This window comes from Emys orbicularis, chromosome 3, assembly GCF_028017835.1.
Source record: "Emys orbicularis isolate rEmyOrb1 chromosome 3, rEmyOrb1.hap1, whole genome shotgun sequence".
Lineage (NCBI taxonomy): Eukaryota > Metazoa > Chordata > Testudines > Emydidae > Emys > Emys orbicularis.
The window spans coordinates 44,386,950-44,410,196 of NC_088685.1; the positions used below are offsets into that span (position 1 = coordinate 44,386,950).

The following is a 23,247-nucleotide window of genomic DNA, read 5'->3' on the forward strand; positions in this document are numbered from 1 at the left end:
AGATCAGAAAAACATTTCTGCTAGACTAACTTGCTAGTTAGGGCAGGGCCCTGCTGAGTAGCTGAGTTCTCCTGCATACATACTGTCCCCAAACTCCTCCTGGAAGCTCCATTATATCAGCCTCTGTAATAGGTGTGGCAGCTTCTCAGACCATATATAAAAATGCAGCCCTTTTCTCCTGAATCGTTTAGGCTCAAAAATCCTATATTAAGATTCAGTATAATGACTGCTCAATCATGCTGGCAAGTGGGTCCAATTAACTCCAACCATATATAAAAGGGATGGAAATGTCTGAAGGAAAAAGCAAAACAAAACAAACAAAAACCACAACCAATAATAAAGAGGTATACCTATCTCATAGAACTGGAAGGGACCCTGAAAGGTCATCAAATCCAGCCCCCTGCCTTCACTAGCAGGATAAAGTACTGATTTCACACCAGATCCCTAAGTGGCCCTCTCAAGGATTGAACTCACAACCCTGGGTTTAGGGGACCAATGCTCACACCACAGAGCTATCCCTTCAATCAACGATCCAACAACTAATGACAGCTAAGGTCAGGGAGGAAGTTTAGGGAGATGAGATTCCCAAGTTTAGTGTCCATTCTCTTTATTAGAAATTACATTGTTTTACAACTCTGTGACCACAACTCCGCAGACAGGGATGGGTCATGGGCAACCTGGTTTGAGCTAGTCTTAGGCAATCCACAACCAGCTAAAATGATGTTGAACATGATTTTTTGCTGTGTACAGTGACTACAGTGTTCTGGTCAGCATCATGTTAGTTAATATGACTCTTCAATATCATGTTGTAATTTGATATAATTTTCTAATTAAGACAAGCCCTCAAAGGTGCTGTGATCTCTTGATAACAGGGTAGAGACTCTGCCTGTTCACAGCGTCTTAAAACTTTAAAGCTCCACCACCCTGTAGCTACTGGTCAGAAGAAGGAACTTTCTGTTCCTTCTTTTTTTCTAGAGTTTCCTGACTGTTGTTCTGTGGCACAGAGTCTTCACTATTCTATCCCAAAGTAATGCTGAACTTAAATTTTAGTTTGAAGAAGCCAATCCTTGTAAAGCTTTCTTACATTCTTCTGGTCTCTTAGCTCCTTCACTTCCAAATATACAAAGCCAGAATATATTAGAATGGGAATTCTGGATCTGTTGTCATGAATATCCATAAACGTGTGCAAATACACTGGTTCACATTTATATAAATAAAAGTTCCTCCTCCAAACATTACTGTTGACTGACTGAATGCTTGTCAAAACCTGAGCCAAAGGGGGCATTAACATGGTGGTACTGTATTTTGTAAATATGTTTTCAACCATGTTTTCCTAGTTTTTTCACAGCTCTGGTCAACTAAATTCTACCTTAAGGAATAAAGATGCCACACCTAATGAAGTGGTAGCTGGTGACAGAAATTGATCCAACTATGCTATATCATCCAACAACTGTTCAATAAATATTTCTGTTATGTATTTGGGGGGGGGGGGGGAGCGACATAGATATAATCTCATCAAATGATGAGGATAACAATCTTTCCATTCCACTAATCTCTCTGGAAGATGTTAAACAAACTACTAAAGTTAGACACTTTTAAAATCAGCAATTCCAGACAACTTGCATCCAAGACTTTTAAAAGAGCTGTCTCAGTGCTCACTGGAACATTAATATGGATTTTCAATAAGTCTTCGAGCACTAGGGAAGTTAATGCTGTGCCAATTTTTAAAAAGGGTAAATGACCCGGGTAATTGTAGACTTGTCAGCCTGACATTAATCCATGGGAAAATAATGGAGCAAGTGATACAGGACTCAGTTAATAAAGAATGAAAATAAGCTAATATAATTAATGCAAATCAACATGGGTTTATAGAAAATAGATCCTGTCAAACTAATTTGATATCTTTTTTAGCTTAGATTACAAGTTTGGTTCATAATGGTAATAGTGTTGACATAATTGGATTTGGTACTTTCTGACATTTTTTTATAAAAAAAAAAAATTAGAACAAAGTAAAATTAACATGGCACACATTAAATGGATGTAAATTGGCTAACTGAGAGATCTCAAGATGTAACTGTAAATAGGGAATCTTCATTGTGCAGGTCTGTTTCCAGTGGGGTCCCACAGGGATTGGTTCTTGGCCCTATGCTATTTAATATTTTTATCAATGACCTGAAAGAAAACATAAAATCTTCACTGATAAATTCTGCAGATGGCACAAAAATTGGGAGAGTGGTAAATAAAAATGAGGACAGGTCTCTGATACAGAGCAATGTGGATTACTTGGTATGATAGTCACAAGCAAATAATATGTTTTTTAATATGACTAAATCTAAGTGTATACATCTAGGAACAAAGAACGCAGGCCATACTTACAGAAGTGGGGATGCTATCCTGGAAAGCAGTGACTCTGAAAAAGATTTGGGATTGTGGTGGATAATCAGCGAAACATGAGCTCTCAGTGTGATGCTGGGGCCAAAAGAGCTAATGAAATCTTGATGCCTAAACAGGGGAAATTTGAGTAGGAGTAGAGAGGTTAATTTTATTTCTGTATTAGGAATTGGCACAACCACTGCTGGAATACTGTGCCCAGTTCTGGTGCCCACAATTGAAGAAAGATGCTGATAAATTGGAGAAGGTTTAGAGAAGAGTCATGAGAATGATTAAAGGACTAGAAGACATGTCTTAGAGTGACGGACTAAAGGATCTCAATCTATTTAGCTTAATAAAGAAAAGGTTAATGGGTGACTTGGTTACAATATATAAGCACCAACATGGAGAAAAATATTTAATAATGGGCTTTTCTATCTAGAAATTTCAGACTGGAAATAAGGTGTAAATGTGAAATGATGAGAATAATTAACACTGGAATAATTTACCAAGGGACATGGTGGATTTACTGACCATTTTTAAATCAAGATAAGACTTTTTTTTTAAAGTTGTGCTCTAGGAATTATTTTGGGGAAAGTCTATGAATTGTAGTATTAAACAGAATATCAAACTAGATGATGACAATGGTCCCTTCTGGCCTTGACATCTATGAGAATCTGTAGTTGAGGAGGCACTGTGTGAATAACTTTTATTTTAGTTCTTATTGGAACAAAGAAACAGACAACCAGAAAAGTTACTATAATGCTTCCATACTTACAGAGTCACTGAAGCTGATCAAGGAGCCGTAACTTACAGCTTCCTGCACCAGCCTGGCAATTGTTCCCAAGGTGATGGTACTGCCATCTGTCCTCTTCTAGGGCTTCTTTACCAGGGAAAAAAAATCTTTCATTCCCATGGGTGGCTCTAAAAAAGATTTGCTAATGGAGGCTCTAGACGGGCTGAGATGATGGCCACACTCTTCCATAACCAGGTCTGCAAACTAATCTTTGTTGCTTATCATGCAAAATGGAAATCAATACCACTGGCTGTGATAATGCCTTCCTTTAAATTAAAGTTCTATGCCACTGATTGCAACAAAGAGCTAAGTTTGTTGTTGTTTTTTTGTTTATTCCCCCTCCCTTAACCATACTATACATTAACCAATGGAAGAAAGATATTTTATCAAACTATCCTGACAATAAGAAATTATCTTTAAAATTGAGTTTTGACTGCAAACTGCAGGTGTATTGCTAAGATTTAGGGCATGGGCAGGAATTATATATTCTAGTTCTCAATCAACATTCTCAGTCCTTTGTTATAAGTAGCCAAATTTTGACTGTATTAAAAATACATAGAGGCCTCAGGCTGTGGCATTTTATTTGTAATCTTTTGATACTGATGAGAATTTTTTATTTAATATATAATATTAAAAAGGAAAATAGAGGGAAAAAGGAGGGAATTACATTTCAGATGGAATTAGAGAGGGAAAAGATAATACCTTTTAGAAGGATATTTTATCCTTCCAAAAGCAGTTCAAGCGCCCCACCCACCACCCAGAAGGTCATATCCAAACAGCCTCCATGTTGTTTCTTACCATCATGTTTCTTACCTCATAACCAAATGGGTTAAGTTGTTTTATGATAGTCTATTTTAGGAAGATTTTATTTTGCGTATTCAGTATAAGTGTTATACATTTTATAATTCAAAATGTCATCTCACAAACTGATTATCCAACAGCTTTTTGATATTTCAGTGTGTATATACACACACATACAGATGAAAGAAGCTGCCTTCAATTTAGCAAACACTGTCTGGGGGATTTTTGGCATTAGAATTAGAATAATTCTATAGCCAGCCAAATTAATTCAGGCAGTGAATACAATACAAAGGAAGAATTCCAAAGAGTATTCAACACTTCTTAAATTTGAGATTAGTCAGTCCTTTAGAAAACTGGAGGAATTCCAGTCTAACTGCTAAAAAAAAACAAATTACAGATAATGTTCAGGAACTGGCCAAAGTCCAAGACAGAGCTCCATTAAGAAAGCTTACACTCACCAACTAAAAGTCTAAATGTTTTAATACAATTTATACAAGCATGGCATGGCTGCTGATGCATGATACTGGCAAAACAATAATTTGAGATTAATTAATTGATTGTAGAATAATCCTAACATTTACTTTCTACTTTTCCTCAAATTAAGTTCACTTCAGATAGATCTTTTCTGAAAATAATGATCAGGTCTGCCTATTTGTGCTTATAATTATAGATTATAGGATTTTGTTAAACTAGAACATAATTGGATAATTAGAATAACTCAGTATATTATCAATGTTTAGGATAATTTATGAATGTCTTTACTTGAATGAAGTCTTTTTATTCATTTTTCATGTATAAAATAGCTATGATTTTTGAAGCATAGAAAACAATTAAAACTTGAGATTTCACAAGTGGGTAGGGTTAACAGTAGAGGACATTAAGTGATCTACAATAGTGATAATGTGCAGTTTTGTTAATTTTGGCAATTACAATAGCAAGATCACATTTTAGAGGTGCATTATCATTTTCAAGTCAGACAAACCTTCATACAGCAAATACCTTTAAACACCAAAACATTAGTCACATTTTCTTTTTACTAGCACTGTGCTTGCACATCGAAAATAGCCTTTGATTGGTTTAACTTTGGTAGTAAGGGAAGGGCCTGTACTATTGATGTCAAGAGATCACCAACCTGTGTTAGCTAAGCATAACAAAGTTCTAGTCAAATCCTTCAGCAGGAGCACTGAAGGTGCTGTGGAAGAAGAGAAGACTATAGGCTAATTAGCATAACATCTATCCTGGGCAAAATTATGGAATGGTTGCGTAAGGAATTAAATGATAGTAGCATAACTAAAGCCAATCAATATGGTTTTATAGCAAATAGATCTTGTCCGATGAACTTGAGATCATTTTTTATAAGATCACAAGTTTGGTAGATATGCTAGTTTTTTACAAGGCACTTGACTAGCCCCATTTTAAAAACAAAAATAGGTTCTTTCTGAGAGGTAGTGTGGCAACTTGGATGAGATTTAGATGTGCCACATTAGAGAACTAGATTCTAGTCCGAATTTGTGTAATCCTACAATGAAATATGAGACCTTGCTTAATAATAAGGGCTGTGAAGGGTACAGAATTATTAACAGTCATTAGAAGTGAATCTAAAACGAATGGTCTCCTGGTTGCTAGCACAGTTCACATTCTCATGTCTAAAGAACGTTTTGATGAGGAGGCAACAGTATGATGATGATCAGTTTTTTTTTTTTTTTGTCATTTGGGAAGTTGTAGCCCTCTGAGAAATGATGCGCCCGACATGAGGGTAGTGCATATCATAGAATCAGAGAATATTAGGGTTGGAAGAGACTTCAGGAGTTCATCTAGTCCATCCCCTGCTCAAAGCAGGACCAACACCAATTAAATCATCCCTGACAGGGCTTTGTCAAGCCAGGCCTTAAAAACCTCTAAGGATGGAGATTCCACCATCTCCCAAGATAACCCATTCCAGTGCTTCACCACCCTCCTAGTGAAAAAGTTTTTCCTAATATCCAACCTAAACCTCCCCCACTGCAACTTGAGACCATTACTCCTTGTTCTGTCATCTGGTACCACTGAGAACAGTCTAGATCCATCCTCTTTGGAACCCCCTTTCAGGTAATTGAAAGCAGATATCATATCCCCCCCCCCATTCTTCTCTTCTGCAGACTAAATAATCCCAGTTCCCTCAGCCTCTCCTCATAAGTCATGTGCTCCAGCCCCCTAATCATTTTTGTTTCCCTCCGCTGGACTCTTTCCAATTTTTCCACATCTTTCTTGTAGTGTGGGGCCCAAAACTGGACACAGTATTCCAAATGAGGCCTCACCAATGCCGAATAGAGGGGAATGATCACGTCCCTCGATCTGCTGGCAATGCTTGTACTTATACAACCCAAAATGCCGTTAGCCTTCTTAGCAACAAGGGCACACTGTTGACTCATATCTAGCTTCGATTGACTGTAACCCCTAAATCCTTTTCTGCAGAACTGCTGCCTAGCTACTCGGTCCTTAGTCTGTAGCAGTGCATGGGATTCTTCCATCCTAAGTGCAGACCCTGCACTTGTCCTTGTTGAATCTCATCAGATTTCTTTTGGCCCAATCCTCTAATTTGTCTAATTAGACCTTCCCCACTGCAACTTGAGACCACTGCTTCTTGTTCTGTCATCTGCCACCCTGAGAACAGCCGAACTCCATCCTCTCTGGAATCCCCCTTCAGGTAGTTGAAGGCTGCTGTCAAATCCCCCCTCACTCTTCTCTTCTGCAGACTAAATAACCCCAGTTCCCTCAGCCTCTCCTCGTAAGGCATGTGCCCCAGCCCCCTAATAATTTTCATTGCCCTCAGCTGGACTATCTCCAATTTGTCCACATCCTTCTGTAGTGGGGGGACCAAAACTGGACACAATACTCCAGGTGTGGCCTCACCAGTACCGAATAGATGGGAATAATCACTTCCCTCAGTCTGTTGATAATGCTCCTACTAATACAGCCCAATATGCCATTGGCCTTCTTGGCAACGAGAGCACACTTACTGACTCATATCCAGTTTCTCGTCCACTATACAGTGATGTAGAATAGAATATTGACAGCTCTCATCAGCCTGCCAAAAAACAAACAACTATGCAAAGCACAGATGGGAATGGCAGTTTTCAATAGTTTATATTTTGGCCAAATCAGAACTGATTTTCATGGAGCCAGAAAACACACTTCAGTTGTCCCCAGGAACCAATGGGCCCCCTCCAAATTTCAAAGTTTTCAGAAAATCATTGAATGGCTAGAGCTCTTAATTTTTTTTCTTATAATAGAAAGTATTAATCAACTTTAATATATGAGTCATTGCTGCTCACACTACTGTCGCAGCCCTACGCCCTGTTATGGCGTCTGGATGGCCAATTGCCGGTCAGAAGGTCACATCGGTGTCGTGTGCAGCACCTTGGTGCTGAGTGCAGTGCCTTGGTGTCGTGTGCAACACATTGGGGCCGTGTGACCATTCTCAAACCTTCCGCCTGGTCAATTGTAGGTCACATTGGTACCGTGTGCTACAATTCCAGCGGGCCGTGTGCATACGCCTAGTGTGCCGTGTGCAGTGCCTGTTACGTAGAGGGCACCAGCTCGGAGCCTGGTTGGTGTAGGGGCGGAGAACCAATTAGATGCTAGCACGTGCAAGGGTCTTCGAACAAAACTATGTCTCTGGTCTAAATCAGCAGGAGTGTCCGCGTGTTAGCTGGAAGGCCTGATCACCCTTTCAGCCAGGATCTCCTCCGGATTTAGCCGGCTCGTGTCGTGTTCTTTTGGATTACATCTCGTCATGTCCCTGGTGTCTGTACTGCTGGTCAGCTGCGCCTGGAGTGTGGTATGCATGTATTAATTTTTGTAGACATTTTGTTGGTTAGGCCCTTTTTCTGTATTACTTGGTACCAAATCTCTTGTACAGTGTATAGAGGGCAAATGGTTACAGTTTACTCAGTTTTATATACTTGTTCTGGCTTTTGGTAAATAGTTGGTTGTAAATTATCTGATTCCTTGTTGTTAACTGTATATAGCTTGTTTTATACTACTGCTTCCTTGTTGTAAGTGTAAATAGACTGTTTTATAGTGCTGCTCTGGTGACAGTTTTGGTTGGTCACGTGTTCCTTTTTCAATTGAGTTTGTATTGTTAGTTGATAAAAGTGCTCCTCCCCAGCCCAAGTTGTGATTTGTTCCCCATCAATAAACGGTCACCTGTTTTTGAATTACAATCTGCCTCCGTTTTCAATTTCCCTCCTCCACTCGAGTATTCGAACCTGTATTGATTTCGGACAGCTACAAAATGTGTAGTGTGTTTTGTTTTTATGGGTATCTTGTAAGCAGCATTTTTGAACCTAAGAAATTATTCCAGCCAGAAAGACTGAAACAGTGAACAAATCTTACTGCAACAGCTTCTAAACTAAGTGCACCATAACTAAAGAACTTGATTTCTCCAAGATTTGTCTATAGATTTAGCTAAAACAGAAAGTGTAAGACTACTTGTAATAATCTGCTGTGTTATTGTAGTCTTGTTGGTCCCAGGATATTAGAGACCTTACCCACTTTGTCTCTCAAGTACTGGTAATAGTGCCATCTAGTGACTCCCAATGATATTACAACACAGAATTTCCAATAAGAAGTATGTCGGTGAGTGAAAGCACTATTCCACAGCTGGATGGGTACCACTGGACAAAAGCTGTATAAGAAACTGTTAAATGTGGTACATAATAGATGATTTTATACACATTCTAAGGCAGCTATCATTTCATCTTGTACTTTTCTGATAACCATCAACTGTCATGGGTTATCTTTTGTGAGAGGCTAGACTACATTCCCATTATCCACTCATCTTCCACATTCTTACTGCCTACTGCCTTTTGGTGATATCACTACCTCTGTGCTATGCACAATATATATCTTTCACATATGAGCTGGTTGCTATGGTTCCAGGAAAACTGTTGTGTTTGGGTCTGTAGGAGATATATATGTAAATAATTTTGCAGCATATAAGTAAATATTGCCTCTTCAAACAGAGGACCAACATTTACTGCAATCACACCAGCTAGCTGATGATCCATTGTAAATTGTGTATGGATTGAAGAATTTTAATATGCATTTTTTACTTTTCTGTCAAAGTAATTTTGAACCTTTGTTCCCCTTAAACATTTGTGTGATGTCAGAGATGGCATATAAGTCACACCCTTAATCAAGGGAGTTCCCACAAGAATGGAGCTTGATGGTGGAGCTGCCGTCTCACTGATTTCTGCATCTACCTCTCACCAGACTTGTCACAAGTTTCTGTGGAAGAAACAGCCACAATTTTGAAGACTTATACCAGAGAAAAATTAGTTCCAAAAGGAATAATCCAGGTGAAATATCAACTCAATTGACAAACAGTCATTTTAACCTTATATGTAATTGAGGGAAAGTATCCACCCATATTTGTCAAATTTTATATTGAGAAGCTCAAGGTGAATTGGAGAGAGATCAAGGTGCTCAAGAAAACACCTCAATTTTTTCAAGGAATACTAGAAAGACACTCCATAGTTTTTGAAACTATGTGCAACATGTGCAGCTCACTGTTAAGTCGGACAGCCAGACAAACTATTGCAAGCCCAGTGTTGTGCCTTATGCTCTGAAGCCACTTGTAGAAGCTGATTTGGACCATTTCATGAATATTGGACTCTTGTCACCAGTTTCACTTCCTCATCACAATGGTGATCAAGAAGTATGGCTCTGTTTGAATTTTTGGTGATTTCAAAGTGACATTGAATCCAGCTTTATGTGCAGACAAGTATATACTACCTTGTATTGAAAATGTGTTTGCTACTCTTAGTGCAGAACAGTCTTTCAGTAAATTGGACTTGTTTAATGCATACCTTTAAATGGAGACTGAACCAGCATCTTGCAAATATCTCACAAGCAACACACAAAAAGGCTTATTTTGTTACAACAGGTTGCCTTTTGGTATTACCTCAGCACCTGTCCTGTTCCAGAAAACCATGGATGAGATTCTGAAGGGACCGTAAACTGAGAGTATGTTGAGAGAAATTTGATTTTTTTCAAATCTTCAGTTGAATACCTTGGATATGTAATTGGTGCCCTGGAGTTAATTAAGTAAATGGCTCCACCAGAGAACATGTCACAGTTACATTCATTATTTTCAGAATTCAAAAGTTTCATACCTATCTGTATGTTAGACATTTTTCCTTGCTGACAGATAATTGCTCATAAATTTCACTTGTTTGTACCAAAACATGGAATACCATCATTTGCAGGCATTGCTACTTTCAGCTCACTCCTATGCCATTCAATTCCATAAAGAGACTTGGCACAGCAATGCTCATATGCTGTCACACCTTCCGTGTCCAAGCTCCCATCAACCCAAAGAAACTTTGGATGAAGCGTTCTATCTCAATTTGATGGATAGAATACCCATAACTAGCACACACATCAAAAAAGGATGATGTGCTAATGATTGTGGGCTTTCTCTCATGAAGGAAATGGTACTACAAGGTACAGTGCTGATCGTAAGAATCCCCAGTTTACACAGTTCGTCTCATGTCAAGATGTATTATCTGTGAATCACAGTTGGGGAATGCGAGTAATCATTCCAAAATCACTACAATCTCAGGTTTTGGAAGCTCTTCATGAAAGTCATTTTGGCACTGTACGGATGAAGAGCATAGCCGAGTCATGTCTGGTGGCCAGGGAGCAACAGAGATATTGAGAGGAAGGTGAAGTACTGTACTACATGTCATTAAATTTAGCATGATCCTGGCCCAGCTCATCTACACCCTTGGTCATGGCCTCAAAGTCCTTGAAAATGTATTCACGTGCACTTTGATGGACCAGTAGAAAGTTATATATTTTTTTTCATAGTCAACGCTCATTTGAAATGGCCAGAAGTTTTCAGAATGACTTCTATGACAGCTACCAAGACCACTGGACATACATTATTTAGCTAGTTTGGTTTACCACTACAGTTGATGAATGACAATTGACCTCAATTCTGTTCTGAAGAATTTTAGAGGTTCCTGGTTTCAAATGGGTTCAGCATATGGATTCTGCTCCTTACCATCCTGCTACAAAAGGTTTAGCTGAACAGTTTGTACAGACACTTAAACATGTCTTAAGAGATAAGACTTTTTGAATCATAAAAAGAAATTGGACATTTTTTTGCTCTTTGTGCTACAGGAACACACCAAATGTTACTATCCAGAAGCCACCTGCAACTATTCTCTTGAACCAACCTTTGCATACCTGCTGGGACCTGCTATGTCCTGATGCTGCTGCAAGTGTAGCCAATTCTGAAGCTATGCAAATTGATCGACGACATCAGATTCATCATTGTTTTTTTCAAGTAGGAGACTTAGGCTAGGTCTACACTACAGGGGAGGGTCGAGCTAAGATACGCAACTTCAGCTACGCGAATAGCGTAGCTGAAGTTGCGTATTTTAGGTCAACTTACCTGGCTGTGAGGACGGCGGCGAGTCGACCGCTGCCGCTCCCCCGTCGACTCCGCTTCCGCCTCTCGCTGCGGTGGAGTTCCGTAGTCTACGGCAGAGCAATCGGAGATCATTTTATCGCGTCTACACTAGACGCGATAAATCTATCCTCGACAGATCGATCGCTACCCACCGATCCGGTGGGTAGTGAAGACGTGCCCTTAGTGTGGACTTGCAACTATGGTTGTGGAATGAAATGGGACCTGGAGAACTTGTGAAATGCATGGGAGCTTTTTTGTGCAGGGTAAAACTAGTGTTTTATAGAAATGGCATTTAGATCAGTTGCAGTCTCAACAAGTACCGGAGATTGGAGATGTTCCAATAGAATATTCTCTTCCTCCCATCTAGCCTCTTTCTATTACTACTCCTAATTTTGATTACTTTGTAGAAGAAACTTTGGTACCAGATCCAGTTTATTTGATATCATATCCAGTTGATTCCTTTGGGGGGGGAGGGATAGCTCAGTGGTTTGAGCATTGGCCTGCTAAACCCAGGGTTGTGAGTTCAATCCTTGAGGGGGCCACTTAGGGATCTGGGGCAAAATCAGTACTTGGTCCTGCTAGTGAAGGCAGGGGGCTGGACTCGATGACCTTTCAAGGTCCCTTCCAGTTCTAGGAGAGAGGGTATCTCCATTAATTAATTTTTTAATTAATTAATTAATTAAGTGACTGTTCCTGTTTTTCAGGACACCGTCACATCATCATCACCACGTTATCCTAAGAGAGTGTGAAAACCAGTTGTGTGCCTGAACTTATAAATTGTTCAGTTAGCTAGTTGCTAGGACAGGGCAGAATAATCCCTTGCAATTTAAGAGTCTGTGGAAGTCCACCTGCAACTTTTAGTTAAGTAATATAGTGCTTTATATTAGCCATATAAATGATAATGTATAGATGTTTGGAAAGTTTTTTTTAAGGAGGGTGAAAGAATGGGATGTCCTGTCCCTTTAAATGTTTGAGCATTCCCTCCTCCCCAGTGCAAAGCCTCATTTTCATGTTAGTCTGTTGCCAGAACAATAAAGTCTCCACAGCAGACAGCTGTGTTTCTATCAGCTCCTTCTGTATCTGTGTATCTCCTTCTCTGCTGGGTCCAAATAAAACAATTTTCATTATAAAGATGAGAAATGGTTATTTAAAACATTGTTTTTCATAAGAATGTATAATTTATGAATACTGTAAATACTTAGGTTGTGATTCTGCAAAGACATAGTCTCTATTCTTAGTGATTCATTTAGTAGTCATTGAATTATTTTCTTTTTCTTTCACTGTTTTCTATATACCAATTCTTAAGAAAGTGAATGTTATATTCTTCACAGCTTTATAGAAATAGCATTTTCCAACTTCTTGGGAAAACTACTAGCTATTGATAAAAACAGCTAGCTTGATCAAATTAGACTACAGAGAGACATTTAATTAGAAATATGCTTATTCATATTAATAGAATGCATTTATACTTTTAAGAACAGTATTCACACCATTTCATCACTTGTAAAAAGTGACATGTGAAAAGATGCTTGCTTGTCTGGCAAGGAAACAGAGCAGCCAGGTAAAAAGCTGAGCCAGCAATCCAATCAGGTAAACAACGGAGTTAGCAAACTAATCTTAGTGCTAGGCAGAAAAAGTGTTTATGCAATATATAATGAATAACTTTTGTAACAGTGTACTTAAGATGAGTACTTTAAGATGAGCACACATGAGGGGATGAGGTGGATTAGGCTTTCTTCAGGGAACTAACAGAAGTTGCTAGATCACAGGCCCTGGGACTCCAATCATCTGATATCTGCTGGGAGAGCAATACAGCAGTGCACAGACAATCCAGGAAGTTTTTGGAAAGTGTAGGGGACAATTTCCTGGTGCAAATGCTGGAGGAACCAACTAGGGGCAAAGCTCTTCTTGACCTGCTGCTCACAAACAGGAAAGAATTAGTAGGGGAAGCAAAAGTGTATGGGAACCTGGGAGGCAGTGACCATGAGATGGTCGAGATCAGGATCCTGACACAAGGAAGAAAGGAGAGCAGCAGAATACAGATCCTGGACTTCAGAAAAGCAGACTTTGACTCCTTCAGGGAACTGATGGGCAGGATCCCCTGGGAGAATAACATGAGGGGGAAAGGAGTCCAGGAAAGCTGGCTGTATTTTAAAGAATCCTTATTGAGGTTGCAGGAACAAATCATTCCGATGTGTAGAAAGAATAGTAAATATGGCGGGCAACCAGCTTGGCTTAACAGTGAAATCCTTGCTGATCTTAAACACAAAAAATAAACTTACAAAAAGTGGAAGCCTGGACAAATGACCAGGGAGGAGTATAAAAATATTGCTCAGGCATGCAGGAGTGAAATCAGGAAGGTCAAATCACACTTGGAGTTGCAGCTAGCAAGGGATGTTAAGAGTAACAAGAAGGGTTTCTACAGGTATGTTAGCAACAAGGTCAGGGAAAGTGTGGGCCCCTTACTGAATGGGGGAGGCAAACTAGTGACAGAGGATGTGGAAAAAACTAACGTACTCAATGCTTTTTTTGCCTCTGTCTTCACGAACAAGGTCAGCTCCCAGACTACTGCACTGGGCAGCACAGAATGGGGAGGAGGTGATCAACCTTCTGTGGAGAAAGAACTGGTTCAGGACTATTCAGAAAAACTGGATGAGCACAAGTCCATGGGGCCGGATGCACTGCATCTGAGGGTGCTAAAGGAGTTGGCGGATGTGATTGCAGAGCCATTGGCCATTATCTTTGAAAACTCATGGCGATCGGGGGAGGTCCCGGATGATTGGAAAAAGACTAATGTAGTGCCCATCTTTAAAAAAGGGAAGAAGGAGGATCCAGGGAACTACAGGCCAGTCAGCCTCACCTCAGTCCCTGGAAAAACCATGGAGCAGGTCCTCAAGGAATCAATTTTGAAGTGCGTAGAGGAGAGGAAAGTGATCAGGAACAGTCAGCATGGATTCACCATGGCAAGTCATGCTGACTAACCTAATTACCTTCTACGATGAGATAACTGGCTCTGTGGATGAGGGAAAAGCGGTGGACGTGTTATTCCTTGACTTTAGCAACACTTTTGATATGATCTCCCACAGTATTCTTGCCAGCAAGTTAAAGAAGTATGGGCTGGATGAATGGACTATAAGGTGGATAGAAAGCTGGCTAGATCATCGGACTCTACGGGTAGTAATCAATGGCTCCATGTCTAGTTGGCAGCCGGTATCAAGCAGAGTGCCCCAAGGGTCGGTCCCGGGGCTGGTTTTATTCAATATCTTCATTAATGATCTGGAGGATGGACCCTCAGCAAGTTTGGGAGGAGTGGTAGATATGCTGGATGGTAGGGATAGGATACAGAGGGACCTAGACAAATTAGAGGATTGGGCCAAAAGATATCTGATGAGATTCAACAAGGACAAGTGCAGGGTCTGCACTTAGGATGGAAGAATCCCATGCACTGCTACAGACTAAGGACCGAGTAGCTAGGAAGCAGTTCTGCAGAAAAGGACTTAGGGGTTACAATCAACAAGAAGCTAGATATGAGTCAACAGTGTGCCCTTGTTGCTAAGAAGGCTAACAGCATTTTGGGCTGTATAAGTACAAGCATTGCCAGCAGATAGAGGGACGTGATCATTCCCCTCTATTCGGCATTGGTGAGGCCTCATCTGGAGTACTGTGTCCAGTTTTGGGCCCCACACTACAAGAAGGATGTGGAAAAATTGTAAAGAGTCCAGTGGAGGGAAACAAAAATGATTAGGGGGATGGAGCACATGATTTATGAGGAGAAGCTGAGGGAACTGGGATTATTTAGTCTACAGAAGAGAAGAATGAGGCGGGGGGATATGATATCTGCTTTCAATTACCTGAAAGGGGGTTCCAAAGAGTGGTAGCAGATGACAGAACAAGGAGTAATGGTCTCAAGTTGCAGTGGGGGAGGTTTAGGTTGGATATTAGGAAAAAACTTTTTCACTAGGAGGGTGGTGAAGCGCGTGAATGGGTTACCTAGGGAGATGGTGGAATCTCCTTCCTTAGAGGTTTTTAAGGCCTGGCTTGACAAAGCCCTGGCTGGGATGATTTAGTTGGGGATTGGTCCTGCTTTGAGAAGGGCATTGGTCCCTTCCAACCCTGATATTCTATGACCTGAATGTGGTGTTGTGCTTGCATTTAACCCTATACTGTGCCCTAGAATACCAAGGTTGGAAGGGACCTCAGGATGTCATCTAGTCCAACCCCTGCTCAAAGCAGGACCAATCCCCAGACAGATTTTTGCCCCAAATGGCCCCCTCAAGGATTGAACTCACAACCCTGGGTTTAGGAGGCCAATGCTCAAACCACTGAGCTATCCCTCCCCCCTGTTTCAGTGGACTCACTGAAGCAACAAATAAACAACATACTTCTTCATCTGAAGAGCGTATCTATGAACCTGTGGCATTTTGCGTGGCAGGAAAGAATCAGTCAACAAATACCGTTTATATCAGCTACTTTTAAATATGCAGAGCAAAACTATGTGGAGTTTTCCTAAAATATAAAGTCTCTGAACTAACATATTGTAGGCTTTTACTAATACAAAATTGTCAATGACTTTGATGAGAGATTTACATTACTGTAATCTGCAATGTTAACTTTTTGTAGTTATGTAGAGTACATCTCAACAACACAACATCCAAATCTGCCTCATTATGATATGGTCACATAAGCCTTTGACTTGCACTAACGTATCTCTCGTGAAGTCTAAGGCATTACACAAGCATAAAACTATTTTAAGTTTAAGGCGAATTAGGCCAATAAACCCTTACTAACTTTCCTCTCCACTTATATAATCTTGAAGCTGTACATAAACATTTTTCAGCTACTGGAACGTATAAATATCAAGCAGTCCACGAATGCATTTTAGGATGACTATTATTATAAAAAAATCACATCTTTCAAACTCACATTTTCACAAGATCGTGTTGATTAAATCTGTCTCTTTTTGGTACCTAAGTGTTGTGTTATTGGAGTCTACTAGATTTTAGAACTCCCTATGAACCTTTATTTCACATACAAGATTTTTGAGTTTTTCTTCTATTTTTTATTTGTCTTTCTTGTGTTCTTACAGATCTTAGTAATGTATTTAATACCATTTTCCTCCATCTATGTGTGTGTCTACCTGTGTAGGTTGAAACTTATCACCATTGCATCCAAACATCTCCCAGGAGATAATATCCAAAATTACAACAGAATTCAGTGATGTGATTTTCCACTCTACTTCGGTGAAGCAGCTAGCCTCATTTTTTTTTAAATTTTCCTCGTGTCTTCTTTTCTTTCCTACTTCCTCCTCTTATAGGTCTCTCTTCATTCTCTTGTTAAATGTACAGAGTTGTACACTAATATGTAAGGAAAAGCAAGTGGCATCATGTACCCAGAGGCATATCCTGTTCTGTGCTCCTCAAACAAGTAGGACCCTAACAGCTGCAGAACTAGTGTAATTCTATTAGAGGAGGTGAGAGAGGTCTTGGGGAACCCACACAGGTGCTCCTCCTCCTCTATGCACCCAGTTCCACAGGGTTTTACTATCTTCCAGAAGGGAATTTGGGGTAGCAGGATTGGTGGATCTGTGACTTGTACACGCGCTAGACATTAACCTGATGGAATGGGGAGGTAAAACCACCACAGGGGTTAATGCATCTCTGAGCCTGCAGTTGCTCCATTACAGCTCCATGGCCTGGGGAAGGATTACTTTGGCTGTGTGCTGTGATAAGGCATGTGGCCGACAACATATACACACATAGTTTACAAAATCTGGAACAAGGCACACATTCTAGCACAATATGCCACTTGATCTGCTCTTTGCTCTCTGCAGCTGTTCCTTAGTTACTGCATCCGTTTAGACTATTTCCAAGGCAGACAATGTTCCTGGATTTCAGTAATTTCTACTAGTTCTCCCGTCATAGTTTTCAGCTTCTGTGTTTGGCTCCTAGTCTGGTATTTGTCAGCTGCCACAAGCACCATGTGGAAAGCTGCTTCTTCCTGTGATTTTTATATGGTGTTTTTGACATTAATTTAAACAAAACAAAACAAAAACAAAAACTTTTTGTATTCACTGTATCCCAGGATGAACTTTTTAAGTAGCAATTTGTATACTTTTTAATTACTTTTGATTCTGAATAGAATTTGTAAATCTCACCAACTAATCTAAATTAAAATGGTTATGTTACAAAACATGATTAGTATGGAGCTCACGGGGCATCCACTCTAGAAATATTGTGTCAGAGTCTGTGTTAAAAAGTAGCCTTTTTACACCTCTCTGCTGGCAGCTTAAATCTTTTGCAGAGGTTTCTTGACCAGCATAAAGCAGGTGCAATAGCTCTATGTAGCCTCTCTGCAGGCTTCAGTATTGCCACTCCCTCTCCTTTCCCATACCTATTGTAGGAAAGGGAAAAAATGCAGAATCTGGCTCATTGTATCCTCATCAAACTTTCCAACAAGCCTTACAGCTGGCATTTACATTAATTCATTAACTGACATTAACAATTGGATGCCTCAAAACTGCACACCCCTACATGAATGAAAATGTGGTTCTTCTTAGTCATGAAACAATTTATAAAATTGTTTTAAAATTTTCATGACCAGTCATTTACTCTAGTTTTTAACCTGAAGTCATCAATGAACCACCTATCTTTCCAGCCTCACTTGAATCATATGGAGAAAGATAATTTGTACTAGAGAAACATTTCCAAGTTAGTGATATATTATCCCTATTTTTTATTTCTGTTTCTATGTTTTCATTAATGTTGATGAAACTATATTTTTGTATTTTCTTTGAAAATCTGCAGGAGAAATATCTTCACATGGAAATTTATACTGCTGCCTACTGAAACCACTATTTGGTATCAGTCTTTATTCTCCATCTGATAGAAGGGTTACTGACCTACAATAATTGTGGTTCTTCAAGATGTTGTAGTCAGTATGGTAGGTTCACATGTGCCTCATGCATACAAAATGAGAGTCTTTTGAACTGCAGTTTGTCAGGGCCATGCATATGCCCTGTACCTTGTTGTGATCCTATACAACGTCATAAACGGTAGAGCAGCCACGACTCTTTCAGTTCAATTGCAATTCAAAGCCTGTGTCAGCCAAGGACTCCGAAAGAAGGGATGGAGGGCATGTCATGGGATCCAAACTGACAACATCTCAAAGAACCAGTTACTATACGATGAGTAACAGTTATTTCTTCTTTGAATTTGCATTTCTCCCGGTGTTGTGTGTGTACTTGTTAAGAAGAAGACAGGCAGGTTGACTGACTGGTTTAGATGAAGTTCTGAGACTACCTTAGAAATGAACTTTGGGTGAGGTTACAGCACCACCTTGTCCCTACGGGAAGTTGTATAGGAGAGTTGGGCAATAACAGTTTGGAAGCCTACTCATTTCTCATGGCTGAAGTGATAGCCACTAGGAAGAGTGCCCATAATGAGGTGGTGTAAAGAACATTCTTGGAGAGGTTTAAATGAAGGTTCCATGATCTTCAGAAGGATTATATTGAGGTCCTTGACCATATTGGGATCTCTGACCAGTGTGTGTGTATAGAGCCCCTTGAGAAGCTTCGATACCATGGGATGAGAAAACACTGAGCACAACTATTCGGGCAGTTTGCAAGGTGAAATTGCTGTGAAGTGGACCTAATAGAGCTGAATGAAAGGTTAGCCTGTTTTAACTGCAATCTTTGGTATTGAGGCCTGGACCAATTCTAAATCACGTTAGGCTGCCCACATTGGGAATCTCTACTAATTAGGACAAGACATTATTTTGTTAGATGGTTTCCTGTGCTGTATCAGGCTTTCCTAGACTTGTTGGGAGCAATATTTATCTGTGTTACTAATCCAGCCAGCAGGTGCAGTGACTTCGGGTCAGGTTGGAGTGTCTGGCCTTGGTGCTGAGAGATCCAGGTATGGCCAGTCTCAGAGCAAGACAGGAGGCTAAACTTGACTCTATAGTAGGTCTGTGAGCCAAATCTGTCTCAGTCAGTATGGAACTATGAGAACGATCATGGCTTTGTTTCTTTTGATCTTGGAGATTGTCCTGGGAACCAGGAGAATTGGTGGAAAGGTGGAAAGCAAACCTCTATTCCACTGTTCTCTTGGCTTCTGTGACTCTGTCCTTTTCTGGTTCTCTGTCTCTCTAATTGCTCATTTGGCATGTCCTTTGGAGGATACTTATCATCCCACTTCCAGTTTTCTGTGGGGGTTCTACATGGCTCTGTTGCCCCATTCTCACCTCCCTCTACATTTCAATCTGGGTAATGTCATCTGCAAAGATACATTCAACTTCCATCTCTGTGCTGACCACTCATAGATCTACTGCTCCACTCCAGACTCATGTCCTTCTGTCCAAACTAAAATCTCATGCTGTGTTTCTGATAACTCTTGTAGATATCTAGCCATCAATCAGTGTGGCTAAAACAGAGCTCTTAATCTTCCCCCCATGCTATCCCTCACATCGTCTTTCTCAGTCTGGACAACACCACCATCCTGCCAACTCTACCCTGTATTCTGGGCATCATCTTCATTTCTCTCTAGGTCTTCATGTGCAGACTAGGTCTAAATCTTGCAGACGCTTTTTGCATAACATCTCTAAGATTTGGCCTTTGCTATCGATCCACAGAGCTAAAACTCTAATCCAGACTCTCAGCATCACGTACTGATTGCTGCAACATCCTTTTCTCTGGTCTTAACTAATGGCATCTGGTGCCACCAATATCCTTCAGAATGCTGCTGCAAAGATCATTCTCCAGGGCCATTGCTTTGACCACCTCACCTTTCTCTTTGAATACCTTTCCTGCATCCCCCTTCTCTATTGCATCAAACATAAGCTGCTTGCCTTCACATTCAAAACCCTTCATGACATCTTCCCACCCTCTCTCTCATCTCAAATTCACTATCAAGATGTTGACTCCTGCCTCTAATTGGCCCATGATGCCATCCGCTGCCTTCCACTTGTATATTTTTAAACAAGTACCTTTGTGCTTTCTCCTGCACTGCCCCCTCATTCTTGAGAGGAGCTCTATGTAAACATCTGATGAGATACCTCATTAGTCTCCTTCAAAACCCTCCTTAAAACCCTCCTTGTTCTGATGCCTGTAAAAATTTTACAACAGTTAGACTGATGGTGTGCAGAAATCACTGCCTGTCATACTGGCCAATATAGTCTCATTGGTTCCTTGTGCTCCCCAGTTGGTCCATCTGTATCTATGTTGTCTCTTGTCTTGTACTTAGATTGTAAGCTCTTTGGGGCAGAGATCATCTATTTGTTCTGTGTTTGTACAGTGCCTAGCACAATGGGGTCCTAGTTCTTGTCCGAGGAACTATGATAATACAAATAATAAAGAATAAAAATACTAATAATAACTGCAGGAGCAAGACATTCAACAATGATCTGCACTCAGACCTGCTCTGGAGAAATATTGTAACATTTGGTATTGCTCTCAGTGCAAAGAAGTCTATTATAGTGATCCCTCAAAGACTGAATATCATTCCTGTGATGGATCTATGCAAGTACCATTCATGACTGGTCACAGATTCACTGCTCAGTAAATCCTCTAGACTGTTGCTAACTCCCAGCAGATGAATGGCCATCAGGACAGAAGGGCAAGAAGTGGGTACCATAGGCTGGGGGAAGTTGTGCCTCCCCAAACAGCCAGATGTGGCCCCGCTCATTCTCCACCCCCAGTCCCCCTTGTGTCTGACACGGCATGCAGCTCCACTCCCCCTGTGGGATGGCCCCAGCTCGGGCTAGGGCTGCGCCACCTGCCCTCCTGGCGCTCCAGGGCTGGGGAGGTTGCGGCCATATGCTGCCGTCCCTCCTGGCACTCTGGGGCTGGAGGGGATAGCCTGGGGCAGGGGCTGGTGGCCATGGGGGGGGAGGGGATTGCGCTCTGGTGTGGGGGTGCAGAAGGGGCGGGGCCTGAGGCAGAAAGAGCGGGGCTGGAGGCTGGCCTTCCACAGCCGATGGTTCACCTGCCGCCCATGGCAAGAAGCAAGTGTCTCCTAGTTTGTTTATGTAATACATGGCTGTTTTGCGGTGTGTGAGGTTTTGAACTATTGAGTTTTGGAGGAGAGTGTAGTGGTACCAGGATTTTAATGAACTAATTAAAATACAGACCCAGTTAATCAAATGGTCTACGTAGTCTGCTAAAAGTAGAAGTTGACCCTTGTCTTTTTTTTAAGGAAGTATAACTCTTAGAATATTTCTTTATAGCTTCCCACTTTTATGTTCCACCTTATAACTTACCTTCAATGCTATTTATTTAGCTTATTCCCCTTCCTACACTAAATACAGTGTCTATATATTTCTGACACAGATTCAGAAATTATTCTTAAATCAGGAACTTAGCAGTTTTGGAATAATACTACTTTAAACCAAATTAATCTTGTACTCATTAAACCTGGGGAGGGGTAGTGTCTATCTAGGGACACTAACACACTCTCTTTCTCTCTCTAATGGAATGTTGGATAATTCTAACATAGAATTGTGTAATCTGAATTCTATAAAAAAGCTATCTCATCATTTTTTTCTTAGAGTTTCTAACTCACATGATTGGTCTTAGTTGAGAACTAGTCATATAGTTTAAGGTCAGAAGGGGCAACTAGATCATCTAGTCTGACCTCCCATATATTACAGGCCACCAACACCACTCAGAACCCCCACACTAGCCCCAACAAAGGAAATTAGTCCCAAGTGAATGAGATCTGCAGGAGACTAGACTATTATTTGCCACAGACAGGGAATACAAAGGACCAGGTGCACTAGTTTCGATGTTGCAAATAACTTGAGCTCATTTTGCATGTGTAGAGGTGGACTGTCTCTTTTTTCTCTTCGTTGTAGGCTTCAAGTTTAGCTTATCTGAGGGTCAGAGTCTTTCACTTCTCCTTCTCTGGAGGGCAGGTCCACGGAAGAGAGCAGATAGATACAACTTTAGGTGTCATTGTTGCAAGAGAGTCCACCCTTTGCTTCTGTACGAGTAGAGTCTTTTGTAGGGTTCAGTGCCCCCTTCTCTTGGCCGCAAGGACCATCCTTATCCAACAGGATTTCTAGCATGTTGGCCATGTGGATCAATAATTTGGTGTCTCAGGTCACTGTAGAAGATTCCAGTCTGAGGTGGACATTTTCTTCCAAATTCCATTGGTGACCACAGACATATATCCTCTTCATAAGTAGTACATGTGAGAGGCCCATGCAAGGAGGAGTTGGCAATAGATTTCCATCTAATGGAATAAGGACCATTCTCACTTTGCTAAGTATAATTAATGGTTCATCACTAATTACCATTTCACACATTCACTCATTCCTTGTGACAGGTAGTAAGTATGCCAAGCCCAGGATGGAGCATGACCTACTCCAGTGCCCTCTCACCTCAAATCAAAGCTGCTTTAGCATTCCTCATGAATTAGCATTTGACCAAATAAAAGTTATCCAGGCCCAAACTCAAATCTGGCCCTTGTTTCCTACAGCAGGTAGGAATACCACATATAACAGTCTGATGGCTGCAAGGTCCATGATACTCATATGTAATTTCATGTCATCTAGTGATCAAGTTCCTTTAATTTTTAGATTGTTGCAAATGAGCTCCCCAACCTGTCTGTGATTAGTGTGCATGTCAGGGAAGGAATTGAAAAGTGTACCCTTTTTCATGGGCTTCTGTGTTCAAGACACCAAGGCAGTTCTGTAGATCTTCCTCTCTATCAAATGTCTAATTGAATAATATACTGATTAGAGCAGAGTTGAAGGAGTTGCAGGTGAAGTCTGGCAAGCAGCTTGCGTGTCATGCGTGCAAACTGACCTCTTACATAACAGT

General features: G+C 40.7%; 1 protein-coding gene across 1 annotated transcript in view; it reads right to left on the bottom strand.

Moving 5' to 3' along the window:
* The window catches only part of CSMD1 (CUB and Sushi multiple domains 1), a 1,638,713-nt gene that overhangs the window by 38,218 nt on the left and 1,577,248 nt on the right, over positions 1 to 23,247 (bottom strand). The gene's annotated exons all lie outside the window — the stretch shown is intronic.